Below are 19,018 nucleotides of genomic sequence, written 5' to 3' on the forward strand. Positions count from 1 at the left end.
TGTGAGGATTAACTTAAATAATACATGCAAAGTCCTAAGCATATTGCCTGGCATTCAACAGCTATATAATGGGCTACATAACCATACTGATAATGCATATAATAACTCCTTGTTTACCGGCATTGTTTGGAAATGACACATTTTGCAAATTTTGTTGTTGTTCGGTCACTAAGTTGTGTCCACTCTTTACAACCTCATGAACTGCAGCAAGCCAGGCTTCCCTGTCCTTCGCTATCTCCTGGAGTTTCCTCAAACTCATGTCTATTGAGTTGGTGATGCCATTCAACCATCTCATCCTCTGTTGCCCCCTTCTCCTCCTGCCTTCAATATTTCCCAGCATCAGGGTCTTTTCCAGCGATCAGGTCTTCACATCAGGTGGCCAAAGTACTAGAGCTTCAACTTCAGCACCAGGCCTTCCAATGAATATTCAGGGTTGATTTCCTTTAGAATTGACTGGTTTGATATCCTTGCTGTCCTAGGGATTCTCAAATTTTGAAAATAACTGAAGCCTAATTCTGTATTAAACCTTAAATTTTCTGTTGTTGTAGTTGACTATATTTCTGAAATGTGTTCAGTACATTTCTGTCTTACTACTTTAAACTGAGACAAGTTCTCTACTAGGAACAGAGCAACAGGGGACTCAGTGGGAAGAATGCTGTACTTTTAATCCTTGAAGTTTCAGTTACTATTTTAGTTTTTAGAAATTAGTCCTAAAGGGGACTCTGATAAAGACTTAAGAGTCTCAAAATTAATAGCAAATTTGTTTCAGTCTGAGTCTTTATTTCCATGCCCCAAAACACCTTGCAGCCCCTAGTGGGAAGGAATTAATTTGCCTGTTTAACACATATCCACTGGGTGTCTACTGTGTTCCAGGATGCTGAATAACCAGCAGGACACAGACAAATATTCCTGTTCCATAAACAAGTGAAATATGTTTTTTTCTAAGATATTAAAAGGTGATAACTGCAGGGGAGGAATACAATTTTAAATAAATAATCAGGTGAGACCTCACTGGTAAGGTGCCATTTGATCAAAACCATGAAGAAATATGGGGAAAGAGCATTCCAAGCAGAGGAAACAGCAACTGCTAAGACCCTGAGGTGGGAGCCACTGGCTGTCAAGCCATGGGGCAGGGGAGGCTATTGATGAGTAAGAGGAATAGGAATAGGTAGAAGATGGGGCCAGAAAGGGTTTGGAGGATATGGAAATCATTTTCACGTCCTTGAGGAGCCTGGTAGGCTGCAGTCCATGGGGTCGCAAAGAGTCGGACATGACTAAGCGACTTCACTTTCACTTTTCACTTTCATGCATTGGAGAAGGAAATGGCAACCCACTCCAGTGTTCTTGCCTGGAGAATCCCAGGGACGGGGGAGCCTGGTGAGCTGTCGTCTATGGGGTCGCATAGAGTCGGACACGACTGAAGCGACTTAGCATCAGCTTTTCTTCTGTGCAAAGGGAGAGTCCTTGGAGTGTTTTGAGCAGAGTAATTTAAGTATTCATAAGTTTCAAAAGTTATTGAAACTCCAACGGTTTGAAAGTAGATACTTGGGGGCAAGGGTGGAAGCAGAGATCAGTACTGTCATGATGGAGGCTACAGACATGGAAAGTAGACTTGTACACTTTGAAAATATAAGGTGCAGGAGAGAGTGTCCACCATAAAGCCAAGCTCTTTAGCCTGAATGATTAAAGAAGGGAATTATGACAAAGTGAGACAGCGAAGGCCACATGTAGAACAGGTTTGAAGGGAAAGAAGGAATTTGGTTTGGGGATACATTGAGCTTGAGATGGGCTTCCCCTGTAGCTCAGCTGGTAAAGAATCTGCCTGCAATGCAGGAGACCTGAGATGTCTATTAGATATCTAAGTAGCACTGTCAAGTAAGGCATTTAGATATATGAATCTGGAGTTCTAGAGAAAGATCCAGAAATAGTCCAACATGTTAGCAATCAATTTTTACACAGGCATCAAGATAATTCAATAATAAAAGTAAAATATTTTCAATATTTGGAAGTAGATATTTATATGGAAAAAAGTAAACCTGGATCCCTAACTCATACCATACATATACATTAATGTGAGATGGATCATACATCTACTCAAAACTGAAAACCTTTAGAAGAAACAAACACTTTGAAATAGACAAAGTGTTCTTAGACCAGATGCATAAAAGAAGCATCAACTATGGGAGGGATTAAGAATTTAAACATCATCAGAATTTTCAAGTTCTGTTTCTAAAATGAACATTAAGAAAATTTTAAACAAGTCTCAGAATGAAAGAAAATATTTGCAATATTTCTGATAAATGACATGTGTCCAGAATATGTAAAGATTTCTCATAAACCAACAATAAAATGATAGTCAACTTTTTTAAATGGGCAAAAGTCTGAATGGGCAATAAACTCCTAAAAATGTGATCATCATAGTCATTAAGAAAGTACATTTAGGGACTTCCCTGGTGGTCCTGTGGCTAAAACTCTGAGCTTCCAATGCGGGGGGCCCAGGTTCCAACCCTGGTCAGGGAACTAGATGCTACATGCTGCAACTGAGAGTTCATATGCCACAACTAAAGAACATCCCACATGCTGCAACTAAAAAGATTCTGGAGGCCAAAACAAAGATTAAAGATCCTGAGTGCTTCAACTAGGACACAGCACAGCCAAATACATAAAATAAATTACTATTTTCAAGAAGAAAGAGCATTTATAACACTCATGAGGTGGCACTAGTGGTAAAGAGCCTGCCTGCCAATGCAGGAGACATAAGAGACGTGGGTTCAGTCCCTGGGTCAGGAAGATCCCCTGAAGGAGGGCACAGAAACTCACTCTGTTATTCTTGCCTGGAGAATCCCATACGCAGAGGAGCCTGGCGGGCTACGGTCCATAGGGTTGCACTGAGTTGGATATGACTGAAGTGACTCAGCACTCACATGAGATACTACTTCAGACCAGTTAGAATAGATACAGTGAAATTAAATTTGACAATACCAAATATTGGGAAGGATGTGCAAAACATGAATTCTCACACATTCCTTTTTAGACATTAAGATATTACAACCACTATGGGAAATCATGATGGCAGTTCATACACCTGCCCTTTAGTCCAGAATGTCTACTCTCAGATATTTACCCAAGAGAAATGAAAACACATATCCACAAAAAAGCCCCCAAAACAACACATACAACAACATTCATAGGAACTTTATTGATATAACCTTTGGCTAGAAACAACCTAAATGTGTATCAACATGTGAATGGATAAAACAGCAGTGATATATTCATACTATGAACTACTGCTCAGCAATAAACAGGATCAAATTATTGGACTTCCCGGGTGGCACTAGTGGTAAAGAATCCACCTGCCAATGCATGAGATGCCAGAGACGCAGGTTAGATCTCTGGGTCGGGAAGATTCCCTGGAGGAAGGAATGGCAGCCCACTCCACTATTCTTGTCTGGGAAACCCACTGGACAGAGGAGCCTGGCAGGCTGCAGTCCATGGGGACACAAAGAGTTAGACATGACTGAATACACACACACTCACACACACACACAAATTATTGACACATGTAACCTCATGGATGCACATCAAAAACATTTGGCTGAAAGAAGCCAGCCTCTCCTTCCCAAAAAGCACATATGATAACATGATTGCATGTATCTGAATTATAAAAATAAGCCAAACTAGCCTATAACATTAGAAAATAAGAAAAATACCTCTTTAGTGAAAGAGGGTTAACTGGTTATGACACTGGAATTCTCTAGGGTGAAACAAATGTTCTATATCTTGATGTAAACATTGGTTACACAGGTATACATATTTGTCAAAACTTATCAAGCTACTCGTGTAAGAGCTGTATGTTTTATGGAATGAGAACAATTTTTTTATTTTAAAATAGAACTGTAAAACTGGTCTCCCCTATGGCTATAAAACTATAAGATGGGTTCCCTGAAACTATAAAAATGGGCTTCCCTGACAGCTCAGTTGGCAAAGAATCCACCTGCAATGCAGGAGACCCCAGTTCGATTCCTGGGTCAGGAAGATCCCCTGGAGAAGGGATAGGCTACCCACTCCAGTATTCTTAGGCGTCCCTTGTGGCTCAGCTGGTAAAGAACGCATCTGCAATGCAGGAGACCTGGGTTCAATCCCTGGGTTGGGAAGAATGCCTGCAGAGGGAAAGGGTACCCACTCCAGTGTTCTGGCCTGGAGAATTCCATGGACTATATAGTCCATGGGATTGCAAAGAGTCAGACACAGCTGAACGACTTTCACATAAAACCGGCCATGGCCTCGGCCTCTTTATCTTCCACGTGAACATTTTAGCCCATTGTTCACTCGGCGCTATTATCAGATTTCTCCTTAGAGCGATGAAAACCCACACAATTGTGAGTAAGAACCTCTCAAGCTCTATCAGGTGTTGCTACTTATCCTTAGACCTTGCACTGATGGGAAGAGAGAAGAGAAGAGTTTTTAGAAAAGACAGAATTAGTTGTTATGAGCATGTCAAAGCTCAGTTATTTCTTTCAGAATTCCAGTTGTCCCAGTTGTACCCTAGGTTAAAGTAACATGGTTTATCTAGGTGGCAACCCACTCCAGTACTCTTGCCTGGAAAATCCCATGGACAGAGAAGCCTGGTAGACTACAGTCCATGGGATCGCAAAGAGTCGGACACAACTGAGCAACTTCACGACTTCACAACGACGCATTCTGTAGAGTTATCTTTACAAAATTTGAATGTTACCACAAGCAGTTTTCCAAAGAGGAAAATGCACACTTGCCAAGTAATTGATTTGACTATTTTGTGAGCTGATTTAAATTTTGATTTCAGTTTACTTCTTCTATATTTTGCATATATTATAAATAGGGGCCAAAATCTATTACATATGACAGAGCAGTGTCTGAGTTTTCCCCATTCTTCACTATGACCCAATTTAGTACAGAGATTGGATCTGAATCTGTAAATACCTGAAATTTTTTTTGTTGTTATTTTTGGCCACACAGTGCTGCTTGTGGGATCTTAGTTCCCCAACCAGTGATTGAACCCAGATTGCAGCACTAAAAGCCCAGAATCCTAACCACTAGGCAACCAGGGAACTGCTGGAATATTTTTATAACCTGAGTTCTTTATTAATATCAATCATTTAGTGAAAGTCTCAGAGGTCTTTAAGATCTTTAAAGAGTTTTGACTTATATTAAGTAATCCCAAATAACTTTGATTGGGTCCTCAAGACTACTTTGTAATGTTGTCTGCCTCCCACCTTTCAGTTAGGCTGAACACAATCATTTCTTGCTGTGTTCACAGTCCCTTTAAGAGCCTTGAGATTGCTACTTATAATTTACCAAGGACAGAGATATGAGAAACCCAGTCCAGTATTGCTTAAATAAAGTACAAATTAAGTACATTCCCAACAATAATTGAAATTATTAATAGTATCATGCTGATGAAGAAATGAATTGATGAAATACCATAGAAATTGCAGACGAAATTATCTGTTATCAAAAATTAGAATATTTCAAATAAACAGAAGGGGTAGATTATTCACCAAATGATTGGATTAAAAGACTAAAAGTTTGGGAATAGGGAAGTCAGTCCATTTTACCAAATGCCAAAGGTAATTCCAATTAAATTAAAGTTTTAAAAGTACAAAAGAGACACTATGAAAACCATAGAAGAAATATTTGTGAATACTAATATTTTCTTGTGATAGGAGTGTATCTTCTATCATACACAAAGCAGAAATAATAAAGAAAAGGATTGATTTTATCACATAAAACTATAACAACTTTAAGTGTAAAGAATAATAACGTCATAAAGCAAACAATAGATAGAAAAATAGCTGTACATTTATGACAGCCCAAGGATTAATAGGCTTAGTATGTAAAGAGTTCTTGCAAACAAATTTTAAAACCACTGGAGTGAAAAATAGACAAAGAACAGGCAAAAGCAATTCATGAAGGAAATGTGTCTGGAAAGAGTAAAGTATTGGATGGATTCTCCTAAATAAAGAGATGCATGGACAAAGCTTTACGATGGCTATTTGGGTACTTCTGTGGTCTCCCTATTCCCCCTTCTTGGTTCTTAAATGGTTAAATTTGTCAGTTAAACGTGCAGGGGTTATGAAGGGTTTTCACTGCTGAAGCCATCTTTTCACTGGGCTTCAATTAAGCCATGACTACCCTCACAAGACAAGTAGGTTGGATAAGAATGCTGTCTATGAACAGGGGATAGACCAAAGTTGCTTGATTTTTCCAGGCTGGAATCCATGACTCTGCCTTTATTTACATAATTGTCCTAAGTTCCTGAGGTAAGCCACCATAGACACCATACATTATCTTGCATCTGTTTCATACACGGATCAGGTGGGAGAGGCAGTTCTGTGGAACGGTTAAAGAGGAGACCCTGGACAAGCCTAGAGTCATGGCTGCCTCATTGGGAATCCTGGCTTACAATTGACAACCTGAATTCTTAACCTCACTGAGCATGATTCCCCAGCTGTAAAACAGAGAGAAGGATAGTACTTACCTCACAAAATCATTACAAATGTTTAATGAGATTGTATATATAAAGCATTATTTGTATTAGCATTGGGACTATACATGGGAACTACCCAGTCACTGTTGACTGTTATCTTTATTATGGGCAAATAACCTTGATTCTCAACCTTCCAAATAAAAACGCACTAAGATATCACAGGATGATTCAGTTTCCCTTGATGTGGACATTCATGTGGTACATGGGGAAAAGTATAGCACAGTTGGTGTCTGTATCCATGAATGTAAAGAATCAACTGGTATTCATTGTGCTATGTCATTTTATATAATGGAATTCTGATACTCAGGGAGACTTCTTGAACCAATACCCTCCAGATGCCAAGGAACAGTTTTACTGGCATTTGAAGTTCTGATCCTAGTCTTAAACTCACCTCTCACATTAGAAATCACATGACCACTCTGGACTCAGGTTCTGTATCTTTTAAATAAAATAGTTGAACTACTTACTGCTATACCCTTTTCTGTCCATCATTCTGCCCTAGAGAAATACAAACTGGCAGATAAACTGGGGTCTTTAAATATGGTTATGTGTACAGTAGGTAATTATGAGGATCTTAGAGCTAATATAAGTCATAGTTTTCAAAGGCTAAAGGAAAGTATTAACTCACCAAACACCTGGAATTATATCAGTTTATTATAGCACTGATTATGTCTTGTCAGTCAGAAGCTCCAACTGACAGTTAAGCATCTTTGATTAATTTTTTTAATTACTTAAGAAAAGGAGTTCATTTAGCATGTCACAAAAGCAGGGAGAGTTTTTTAGTGGTGAAAATTTTGTGAAGGACTATCCTATGTGCTTGGTATTGACAAAGATAATCCAACTGCTAACAGTTTTATAGAAGAGCCAAAATCAATGCTAAATTACTCTATAGAGCATGTCATGTGTTAGTCACTCAGTCGTGTCTGACTCTGCGATGCCATGGACTGGAGCCCACCAGGCTCCTCTGTCCATGGAATTCTTCAGGCAAGAATACTGAAGTGGGAAGCCATTCCCTTCTTGAGGGATCTTCCTGACCCAGGGATTGAACCTGGCTCTCCTGCAGTTCAGGCGAATTCTTCACTGTCTGAGCCACCAGGAAAGCCCTGTAGAGCATAGAGCTCTACAGAGTATAGAGCAAGAGTAATAATGAAAACACCCAGTAGTCTTGTACGGTTATGGTAAGCTAAGAACTAATCATCTCTTTATGTGGATTATTTCTTTTAATCCTTACAGCAACCTATTTCCAACTCACAAAGAAGAAAACTAAAATTTAAGAATGGGACCTATTGTCACCTAAGGTGAATCGCCAGAATTTCAATATTTTAAAAAATAAAGGCGTCTACAGAACATAGTTTGAACACATTTATAATTAACCTCCTCCCCTTTTATCAGACAAAGCATTGACAATGTGCAAGACATACATGAGAGGTAGTTCCTCCTTTCAAGTCTAGTTATTTGGGAGGGAGCAGGAGCTGGTGAAACATATAGGTAACACATGCTGGCATTTAGAGGAATTAACTGTATTACCCGCTTAAGAATTATCACTGGAACATTTTTAGCTTACTCTTGATGTCTCCTTGCTCTGCAGTTCCCTCTAAGCTTGTAAATTCACATAATTAGTGAGAAAGCACTTAAAAACATGAGTTTCAGTATTAACCCAAGCAAAATGTAATTATAGAAGTAAATCTATAATAGAAAAAAAAAAGTGTAGTTCTCTGCAATGTCCGGGAAAAGTGACTTTTGGAATTAGGAAGTATCTGCTATTAAGAAGTATTTTATTCACAAGCTCTTCTCGTCTACTTATTCATTTATTCACTCTGTAATTATAGGGAACATGCTAAATATACAGGAATTGAACCCTAATTTGAGGCAGATGATGGAAAACTGATGCTGCTGAACTGATGTTGAACAACTGTTATCACCATTCACCTGTGGGTCTCCTTCCAGAGATGTCCTTTGATGTTTAAGAACAGCTGCAAAGTAAAAAAGAAAGGAAAAAGTCAACATTGGCCACACTTACGGCTTTGTCTTTTGGCCAGAGTTCAAGGTGGATTTACAGGTAAATCTTTCACAACCAAATGCCAATTATACATCTGAATCTCACCCTCCATGGGTGTTGTCCTAATCTCTCCCAAAATACAGAGGTCACCTTGAAAAGTGCCTCAAACACACTCTAAATTACCAGGATTACTTGCTGTTTCTTTGAAAATGACTTTCATGTGAAAATGCTTCAGAAACATAAAAGTTAATCACCCCTATCATTTTCTAGCAGCAGAATAAAGAGAAAATTAAATTCTTCTTCATTCTTTCCCACAAAATGAATTAGAACCTCACTCACTCTTCTCCACGTTATACGTAGAAATGGAACACAACCCAATATTTCTCTCTCTCTCTCTAATGTTTCTCACTCTCTCTGTTTCAAAAAGGAAAGGGTAAAATACAGACTATTTTAAAACTGTCACAGTTGGTGAGAAATTCCAGGGGGAGTTCTGTTTTTATCAGAAGTATGTTGTGAAGGTCTGAAAATACAAGTTTACGAGAGGTTACGTCTCTAAGCAAATGAGATGTACCACACTGACATATTCAACAGAAACCATCGAAGTCCTCATAAGTATGTTACCCTATACATTTATCATCAGTGTTCAGCACATCCTTGATGTTTATTTTTAAAGAAAATGTCCAATCCCAACATTTCCCTTCTATTTCCAACTTTTCCATAGGCTAGCCTGAATGTAAAATGGGAACCTTGTGTTTTGCTAACTTCAGGGTGCTCAGTTTGAGTTCCATGAATAAAATATGACTCTGATCATTAAAATGTAATAAAAGTCAGTGCTTTGAAACCTTAACCTAAACAAGCTTCCTCTCTGATCCTGGAGGCGAACTTCAGCTGTTCTCTCAGCAGGGCCTTTTCTGCAGAAAGCCCGGGTCTCATACAAACCACTGGAACCTGCTAAGGCAACACGCACCGCTGAACACACAGTCAGAGCCATTGCCACAGAAGGGATCTCCCGGGGCCTCTCAGCACTTTGTCACATTCAGGCTGCCAGAGTCTTCCTATTCCCACTCTCCTCCTACAAAGAAAAAATAAATAGGTAAAAGTAGGGCTCAGGTTGTAGACAGATTACATTTGTGGTTGAGTGTCCCTCACCTTGTCTCTCAGAAAATCTCTCTGCAGGAGAACAGACGAAGGTGACTTCAATCAATTTAAGAGATGGGTCAGCAAATGTTCTCCAAAATTGGCCTACAGAATTGAGAGAGAAGGCTCTCAAGTAAGAAGTGTAGAAACAGCAGTCAAACTGTGCTCTTGGAATTTCTTTTTTACTAGTGTGAATGTAACCCACACTGAAGCATGTGGGAAATAGCTGTAAACCGCTACTCCCACCAGGATTCCTGAAAAGGATGTTGAATACTCAAAGAGAGCTATCCTAAGGCCCATGTTTCTATGCTGGGGTGAAAAGGTCAATTTCAACTCATACCCCAAGATGGAAGTCACTTTTTCTGCTCGAGAGAACATAGTTCAAGATTTCCCGCCTATTTCCACATAACAAACAGAAAGTAAAACTGCCCAACTAGAGAAAAAAGAAATTTTATTAAGAAAAAGGAAATAAATGACTATTAAAACTCCCAGGTAATACATAGCTAATGTCAGATTTATTTGCAGTGCTTAATTTTATAAAGTGAATTTGGAGCAATCATGTAAAACAAATGATAACTTCCTGGTGGAGAAAAAGAAAGGGACTAAAAGTCTAAATTTAAAATCCCAAATATCGCTGTGCTGGGGTGGTATCACTGTAAAAAAAATGGTGTGTTTTGATTCTATGGAAACACTGATCGCTGTAAATTTTTACTCATAAGACATGGCCAGCTGCAGAGGGAAAAAGTAACTGGACAAACAAAAATAAGACGCATCAAGATTTCTACATTTGGTCGGGGCTTTTGAAGCTTAGAAACAATCTATGATCTAACCCTTAATATATACTTTTCTCAGTTCTGGAACTCCATTGAGTAAAATTTCTATAAATGAGATTTGATCAACAGCTTGAATACTTCAAAGAGAAGCAATCATCAGATAAGAAGGGGTTATGGTGCTGTTTGAACTTAGTACTGTCCCTTCTATATTCAGCTGACATATTTGTCTTAACCTCAGTTCTCTAGTGCATATAACCTAACTCCAAAATGCATATAACCTAACTCCAAAATGAAGGTTGTATCTGGGAGTTGTCTGTTAGTGACTGAATTTTTCTCTTTCATGTAGGCCAGAGCTGGCCTTCAGACCACATCTAGTTCTTATTCTGGTTTCTTCCAACCTATAGGATGACAGTATAGTGATCAGTTCAACTGAAAGTGAAGTCGCTCAGTTGTGTCCAACTCTTTGCGACCCCATGGACTGTAGCCTACCAGGGTCCTCTGTCCATGGAATTTTCCAGGCAAGAATACTGGAGTGGGTTTCCATTTCCTTCTCCAGGGGATCTTCCCAACCCAGGGATCAAACCCAAGTCTCCCACATTGCGGGCAGATGCTTTACCATCTGAGCCACCAGGGAAGCCCAGCTGAAACCCACAGCATAATCCTTCTTTGCTGGGTGTGGTGACAATTCCATTAAATAGGATTATATTGAAAATGCTTGCCAACCAGTCAGCATGGAGCATGGAGGAGGGATCTGAAGATCTTTAGTTGTTGGATGGTAAGGAACTGCAGGAAGTTCCTGAAGACCAACAGAGCTGAGACACAGGGAGCAAGTGGTGATGGGGGTGATGAGTGGGAAAAGTAGTTTATGTCTCAGGGCTGAGACCATTTGGTTAAGCAATATTTTAATTGCTGTTCCACTATGCTAGTCTGTCCTGGCTGAATGCAACAGGTGGGTGGTTTATAGGTTATAGGTCAGAGCACCTAGAAAGCGAAAGTGAAAAAGTGAACATGAAGTCGCTCAGTTGTGTCCTATTCTTTGCAACCCCATGGACTGTAGCCTACCATGCTCCTCTGTCCATGGGATTTTCCAGGCAAGAGTACTGGAGTGGGTTGCCATTTCCTTCTCCAGGGGATCTTCCCGACCCAAGGATCAAACCCAGGTCTTTACCATCTGCACCACCAGGGAAGTCAAAATTGACTTTGAAAATTGAAACTCTATAGAATGAAAGTTTTAAGAGCCTAGTTTCATATGTCTGACAATTGACCTCAGCTTAAGCTCCCTTCAAAATTCCTCTGCCTCTCTTAAATCCCCTTTCCTCTATTAACTCTCTCTCATTTTTCTTCTACAGAATGCCTCAAGGCTCTCATTCTTTCATTATCTCTTCCTCTTTTTCTTATCTTATACTTTGCTCTCTCCCTCTGCTTCACCCTCCCCCACCCCACCCCCTCCCCCTCTGCCTCGCTGCTTATCACTTAGGTCCACTCCCTATAATCTTCTAGAAGTATAATGATTTTTGTAGTGTTTTTCTGTAAGTCTTTGGAGTTCACTCTATTTAAGGGCTATATATGGAAGGAAATGTTGACAAAAGGATATAAAATGAAAAATAAGTCTTATTTTCCTTGAGTGCAGAAGAAGAAACTTATTTCAAAATGTGTGCCTGTGTACTCAGTTGCTCAGTGGTGTCTGACTCTTTGTGACCCCATGGACTGTAGCCCATGAATTAAACTTCTCACCCTGCTCTCCTTGGATGCATTATCACAAGGGTGCTGTTCCTGACCTTGCCTAACCCATAAGCCAAGCTTGTTTCTGTAAATTACCTGGTTGCTTGTTCAGCCAAAGTCACTTTTGGCCACTGGGCTGCTCCCTCCTCCTGTGTCATCCATCCACATTAGTCTCAGATTTTCACAGCCTTGGACTTTCCAGGTAGCTCAAACGGTAAAGAATCTGCCTGCAGTTTGGGAGACCTGGGTTCAGTCCCTGGGTTGGGAAGATCCCCTGGAGAAGGACATAGCAACCCACTCTAATATTCCTGCCTGAAGAATTCCATGAACAAAGGAGCCTGGTGGGCTACAGTCCATGGAGTCACAAAAAGTCAGACATGACTGAGCAACTAACACTTTCACTTTTACATGGACAAACCAGAGGACAGTCATAACCCTTTCAACTAATAGCAGCCTCATTCATGCAGCTGAGTCAGTAGATTTCAAGGGGCACCGCCAAGCCTAGCAGGTGACATGCATATAAACAGCAGAGGTTTTCCAAATAAAGCAAAGGTGGATCTTTAGAATCCCCCACAGCACAGGTGCCCCATGTATACCTTGCTCTCCAGGGCCTATTGGTATTAGATTGACTCCCTGCCCTTCCCGAACCCACTCTGCTCTATTTCCCAGGATCCCAGGTCTGTTGGTTTCTGTAGGGGTTCAGCCAATGGGAGACACTGCCCATAGAGAATGTGTTTCTCCTCTTTTCTTTCCTCTCTGGACTCATTTTCCCCTACTTTTCTGCTTTAGATAAGACTCTGAGTTGGCAACTGTTCCTCAGTTGTTTGTTCAGCCTCTTGCACCTCCTGGAAACCAGTTCCTTGAATTCAATCCCCTCTGTTTTAAATTCTCACAGTGGTTTCCATTTTTCTGGATGGACTTTGGTTGCTCCTTTGGAGCAATCATCTTTCTAAAAGACAATGTTGCTTCTGTCTAGCCCCAGCTCCTAATATCTGTACTGCACACCTGCATGTTCATGCATTTCAGCCACTACCCACACAAATCTGTGCCTTCCATTCTGCCTTTCTAGTTAAATTCCTGTTCATGCAGGAACTGTAGATCTAATTTTCTTCCACCAGAAGAAATAGAGGGGTCTAGTATGTCGGGATTCAAATCACAGAATAGGAACTGTCTCCCTAGCACTCAGCATCTGTCCCTAATCCCAGCCAAGTCATCATAAACAATAATAAAGTGATGAAAGCTTCCCTGGAGCTCCCCAGATGGATGCCAGGGAATTAGAAAACCTTATGAGATCGTACATGGGATTTTATTTGAATGCCTACTATGTTTTATTTTCCTTAGGAGACAGTTTATTTATTTCATTGATTTCTCAGAGGGAACACAATCCTAAAACTGGTAAGAAGGTGGCTACATCAAAATTTAAAACTCTGTACATCAAAGGACACAATCAACAGACTGAAAAGGCAACCCATGCAATGGAAGAAAATATTTGCAAATTATATATCTGACAAGGAGTTAATATCCAGAATACATAAAGAAATCCTTCAACTCAATAATAACAACAACAAAACCCAACTACAAATGGGCAAAAGATTTCTGTGATATATTTCTCCAAAGAAGATATATGGTTGATCAAAAAGCACATGAAAAGATGCTCAACATCACTAATTACTGTTGCTCATTGTTCAGTCACCCACTTGTGTCCGACTCTTTGTGACCCCATGGACTGCAGCACGCTAGCCGTCCCTGCCCCTCACCATCTCCCGAAGTTTGCCCAAGCTCATGTCCATTGCATCGGTGATGCCATCAAGCCATCTGGTCCTCCAACACCCTCTTCTCCTTCCGCCATCAATCTTTCCCAGCGTCAGGGACTTTACCAATGAGTCAGCTGTTTGCATCAGATGACCAAAATATTAGAGCTTCAGCTTCAGTATCAGTCCTTCCAACAAGTATTCAGGGTTTATTTCCCTTAAGATTGACTGATCTGATCTCCTTGCTGGCCAGGGGATTTTCAGGAGTCTTCTCCAGCACCACAGTTCAAAGGCATCAATTCTTTGGCACTCTGCCTTCTTTACAGTCCATCTCTCACAATTGTACGTGACCACTGGGAAGATCAGACTTGACTATATGGACCTTTGTTGGCAGAGTAATGTCTCTGCTTTTTAACACACTGTTGCTGCTGCTGCTGCTGCTAAGTCACTTCAGTCATGTCTGACTCTGTGCGACCCCATAGAAGGCAGCCCACCAGGCTCCCCCATCCCTGAGACTCTCCAGGCAAGAACACTGGAGTGGGTTGCCATTTCCTTCTCCAATGCATGAAAGTGAAAAGTGAAAGTGAAGGCGCTCAGTCGTGTCCAACCCTCAGCGACCCCATAGACGGCAGCCCACCAGGCTCCCCCGTCCATGGGATTTTCCAGGCAAGAGTACTGGAGTGGGGTGCCATTGGGGAAAAGCAAATCAAAACCATGAAATACCATTTTACCCCCATTAGGAATAGTTACTATAAAGAGAAAAACAAAAACAAAAGTACCAAGTGTTGGTGAGGATGTAGAGAAATTAGAACCCTTGTGCACTGCTGGTGGGACTGTAAAATGGAAAGGCCACTATGGAAACGCATACAGTGGTTCCTAAAAAATTTTAAATAGAATTACAAAATGTTCTAGCAATTCTACTTCTAGATATATACCCAAAAGAGTTGAAAGCAGAATCTGAAAGAGATATGTGTACACCTGTATTCATAACAGCATTAGTCACAATAGCAAAAAAGTGGAAGCAACCCAAGTGTCCATCAACAGATGAACAGATGAGCAAAATGGGGTACAAACATACCATGGAATACTATTCAGCCTTATAAAGGAAGGGAATTCTGACACAGTTATTAATACAATGAATGAATTTTAGGCAGCCCACTCCAGTATTCTTGCCTGGAGAATCCCAGGGACGGAGGAGCCTGTTGGGTGCTGTCTATGGGGTCACACAGAATTGGACACGACTGACGCGACTTAGCAGCAGCAGCAGGTTAAGTGAAATAACCAGTCACAAAAAGACAAGTACTCTATGATTCCACTTAAGTACCCAGAGTAGCCAATTCATAGAGACAGAAAGTACAATGGTGGTTGCTTGATCGCTTCTCAGTCTTTTGGCTAAGGTTGAGTACAGGGGTGGTTGCTTGAGGCTGGGAGAGGGGAGACTGGACATTATTGTTTAATGGATGTAGATGTTCAGTTTTTCAAAGTGAAAATAGTTCTGGAGGTCAATTGCACAACAATGTGAATGTACTTAACACTACTGAACTGAACATTTGAAAATTATTAAGATGATAAATGTTAATGTGTATTTTATCACAATTAAAAAATTTTAAACAATTTTTTAAAATGTGAAACCTACCATACACTTGAGAAACTATTTTATTGCCCAAAAAGATGAGTTAAGGAAGATTGGATTCAGGTCACATTATGTCTTTTTATCTCCATAACTTAAATAATTAATTGAGTTGGGATTTTGTTCACTTTAGTTTAGAGGTATGTAACTGACCAGAATTTCTTAGAAATGACTTTGAAGATGTGGTTTGAAGACATTGATTTGGTTTTAGATTTTAATGGACATCACATGATAAATGGACTTACTGCTGTGTAGTTAATGCCGGTAGCTCTGCCATCTGGTGAAAGAAAGCAGTGTGGTAGGATAAGAGGAATTTTGACCTGAGTCATGAAATCGGGGCATCAATCTTTGTCCCATTACTGGTGACCTAGGGCAATGCAAACAACTTCTCTGAGCCTCAGATGCTCTATCTATAAAATGGGACAAATAATATATGTTTCTTATTTCCTAGTATGTTACAAGGCTCAAGTAAGAAAATAAATGCAGATACACTTTAAAAGCTCTGAAGTGTGATCCAGAAAAGGTATTTAGTCTAATTCTCATGATCCTTGGTTATGTTCTCCTTCAATTATTGTTATGTCTCTTTTCCAAGTCAATCTGTTATTTATTAGTTTTATTGACTTATTCAGGGGTTTCCCTGGTGGCTCAGCTGTAAAGAATCCACCTGCAATGTAGGAGACGTGGGTTCAGTCCCTGGGTTAGGAAGATCCCCTGGAGGAGGGTATGGCAACTCGCTCTAGTATTCTTGCCTGGAGAATCCCATGGACTGAGGAACCTGGCAGGCTACAGTGTAAAGGGTTGAAGAGTCGGACATGACTAAAGCAAATGAGCACACACACGGTTGACTTAAGCAACTTAGCACACAATGAAGAATATCATAATTAATATCAGTCTTATGCAAATTATCTTCCAATCTTTATTAATGTGCAGGCATATAATTCTCTATGGAAACTAGCTGTTGTTTACCTCTTTATATTCTGTTTTTTCCATTTAACATCATACCCCATTCTCAGGTATTAATGAGAATTATGAAAGTGTCTGTTACTGCAAACCAGGAATATGCCATAGTTTGTGGCATCATTCCTGGAGAGGCCCGAGTCTTAAAATATTGGCCAATAAACAGAAGCCTCTAGAGACAAACTGATGTACTGAATATGCCTTGCACAAAAGTGCCAAACTATAATCTGATGGAACTGAGAATGAATGGATTGTCAGCCTTTTTGGCTGAGAGAGTTCTGAGGCAATGCCCTAAGGAAAACAGAAATGATGAATGTGGTAAATGGCAGTCCTGGGAGAGAGAGAGACTTAAATTCTGTAGAGTTATTAACCAAAGCTAGATTCATCACAAGTGAAAGACCAAAGCAGGAAACCAAGCATAGGGAGACATGGGGAAGTCCCTGGTGGTCCAGTGGTTAAGAATCTGCCTTGTAATGCAGAGGCCACAGGTTCAATCCTTGGTCTAGGTGCCAGGATCCCACATGCCTCGGAGCAGCTAAGCACCGGTGCTGCAAGTACTGAAGCCCAAATGCTCCGGAGCGCCAGCAACACAACTAGAGAGTACACACTGCAACAAAAGATTCTGCATGCATGACACAAGAATATCCCACATGCCACAGCTAAGACTCCATGCAGCCAAATAAATTCATTTTTAAAAATGAGTAAGGAGATGGTAAAGTGATTCATAATTGCAGTAGCAGTCCATAAAACATGGGTTTGAGTTCCGATTCTGTCACCAACTAATGTCACTGACTTATCATTGGGAAGGGCAACTTAACCTCTACAAGTCTCCATTGTCCCTTCTACAAGAGAGAATAGTAGTATCTAACTCATAGGATTGCTTGGAAATTGAATGAGATAATGCATGTAAAGCACTTCACACATGCTCAGAAATTGCAGATGTTAAGAGTAAATTTGGCAATCCATTTCTATATCTTAAATACTCACAGTGTGAAGGCTAAATGAACTCTCTGTGCAGTGCTCAAGGCATACCAATCTTGTAGGAGTCAGGCATCCCTAACTGGAGGTGCCAACTCAGTCCCTTTTGAAGGATGTTAAATTTAAAAGGCAGCACTTTTGTTGCATTCAGTGACAAGATGGCACCCGTGCCTCCTACCATAAACCCTTAGCTGACGCCTGAGTACAGGGTACAGTATTTACTATTTACAAATGTCTGATCATCCAACATTAGTGATGCAGTGTGGTGGCCAGCCCTCCCTCAAATCTCAGGTACTTGAAATTCATCCTTCATTAGATAGCAGTATCTGTTGGCAAAGAAAAAATATTGAAGTCCACTTCTAAACATTAAAAATTCTGGATGAATAGAAAAGATTTCTTAAGCTGCTAATGAGAAGTAGGTTTATCCAAGTGTGAAAGCAAATCCTGTGATCCAAGGAAGGCAAGGGGCGTGAAAGCAGCAGGCAATCCACAGTTAGTAAATTCCCAGGGTCTGAAACTGCTCGACAAGCCACAACACCCAGCAGCTTCAAAAATGTGGGGTTTTGGGTTTTTTTCCCTTAAGGTTGACCCAGGAGCAACAACTGGCTCATTTGGCAGAAAAGCTGCACTTTCCAACATGCAGAAAACATCAACGCATTGATGTAGAGAAGGAGGCTTGTGCAGTTTCCCTGTGTTCAATATTTGACTTTTCCAGGCATATCCTATGCCCCAACAAGTCCATTCCTAGGTGTATGCTCAACAGACAGTCACCTGTATGTGCACCAAAAGCATGTACAAGACAGCGACAGCAGCTTCATTCGTAACAGCGCCAAAGCAGAAACAACCCAAGGGTCCAATTTATTTATGGATCAATAAATTGTGGTATATTCATATAAATGAATGATAATCAGCAATGAAAATGAATAAACTACTGCTGCACAAAACAATATGAATGAACTCACAAACATAAAGTCCAGAAGCCAGATAGAAAAGAATATGTACCTGATGACTGCTGTTTTAAAAAGCTCAGAATCAAGCTGGCCTAATCTATGATGCGGAAGATTTTGAGAGGTGATCACCTTTGTGGATAAGGAAGGTGTCAGTGAGTGCCCACTGGAAAGTGCCCACTGGGGCTTCTGGGATTTTGGTAATGTTCTATTTATTGGCTATGAGGTAGTTATGTGAATGTGTTAACTATGTACTAATTCATCAAACTGTCACTTTGACTTGTTCAGTTTTCTATATGCACACATACTTCAATTTTAAAATTTCATTAAAATAAATTTTTACTAAAATGACTAATACAAAAAAATGGAGAAATTACCTTATTGTATCAGAGTGATGGACAATTTGATCGAAGTTCTCTGTAAGGAAACCAAGAGACACTCAGTAAAGATGCTATGTGTGCGGTCATCATTAAGTTAAACTTCTGTCTTTTGTCCAAATAACCTGCTCTGACACTTTAATCTAATAGTCCATTATTACCTTCTTCAAGTTACAGTATTTTTATTTATTTGGTTTAACAAGTTCTATATATTCATTATT

At 40.1% G+C, this 19,018-nt stretch overlaps 1 long non-coding RNA gene across 1 annotated transcript; it reads right to left on the minus strand.

Moving 5' to 3' along the window:
- Positions 1–7,756: 7,756 nt before the first annotated feature.
- On the minus strand, positions 7,757–18,836 carry LOC123328513. The gene is made up of 3 exons (XR_006639782.1): positions 18,798–18,836; positions 9,493–9,597; positions 7,757–8,499 (listed from the first exon to the last, which is right to left on the minus strand). It is a non-coding gene; the product is annotated as an uncharacterized LOC123328513 (long non-coding RNA).
- Between the last annotated feature and the right edge of the window lie 182 nt (positions 18,837–19,018).

Source organism: Bubalus bubalis, chromosome 2, assembly GCF_019923935.1.
Source record: "Bubalus bubalis isolate 160015118507 breed Murrah chromosome 2, NDDB_SH_1, whole genome shotgun sequence".
In the NCBI taxonomy this organism is placed as follows: Eukaryota; Metazoa; Chordata; class Mammalia; order Artiodactyla; family Bovidae; genus Bubalus; species Bubalus bubalis.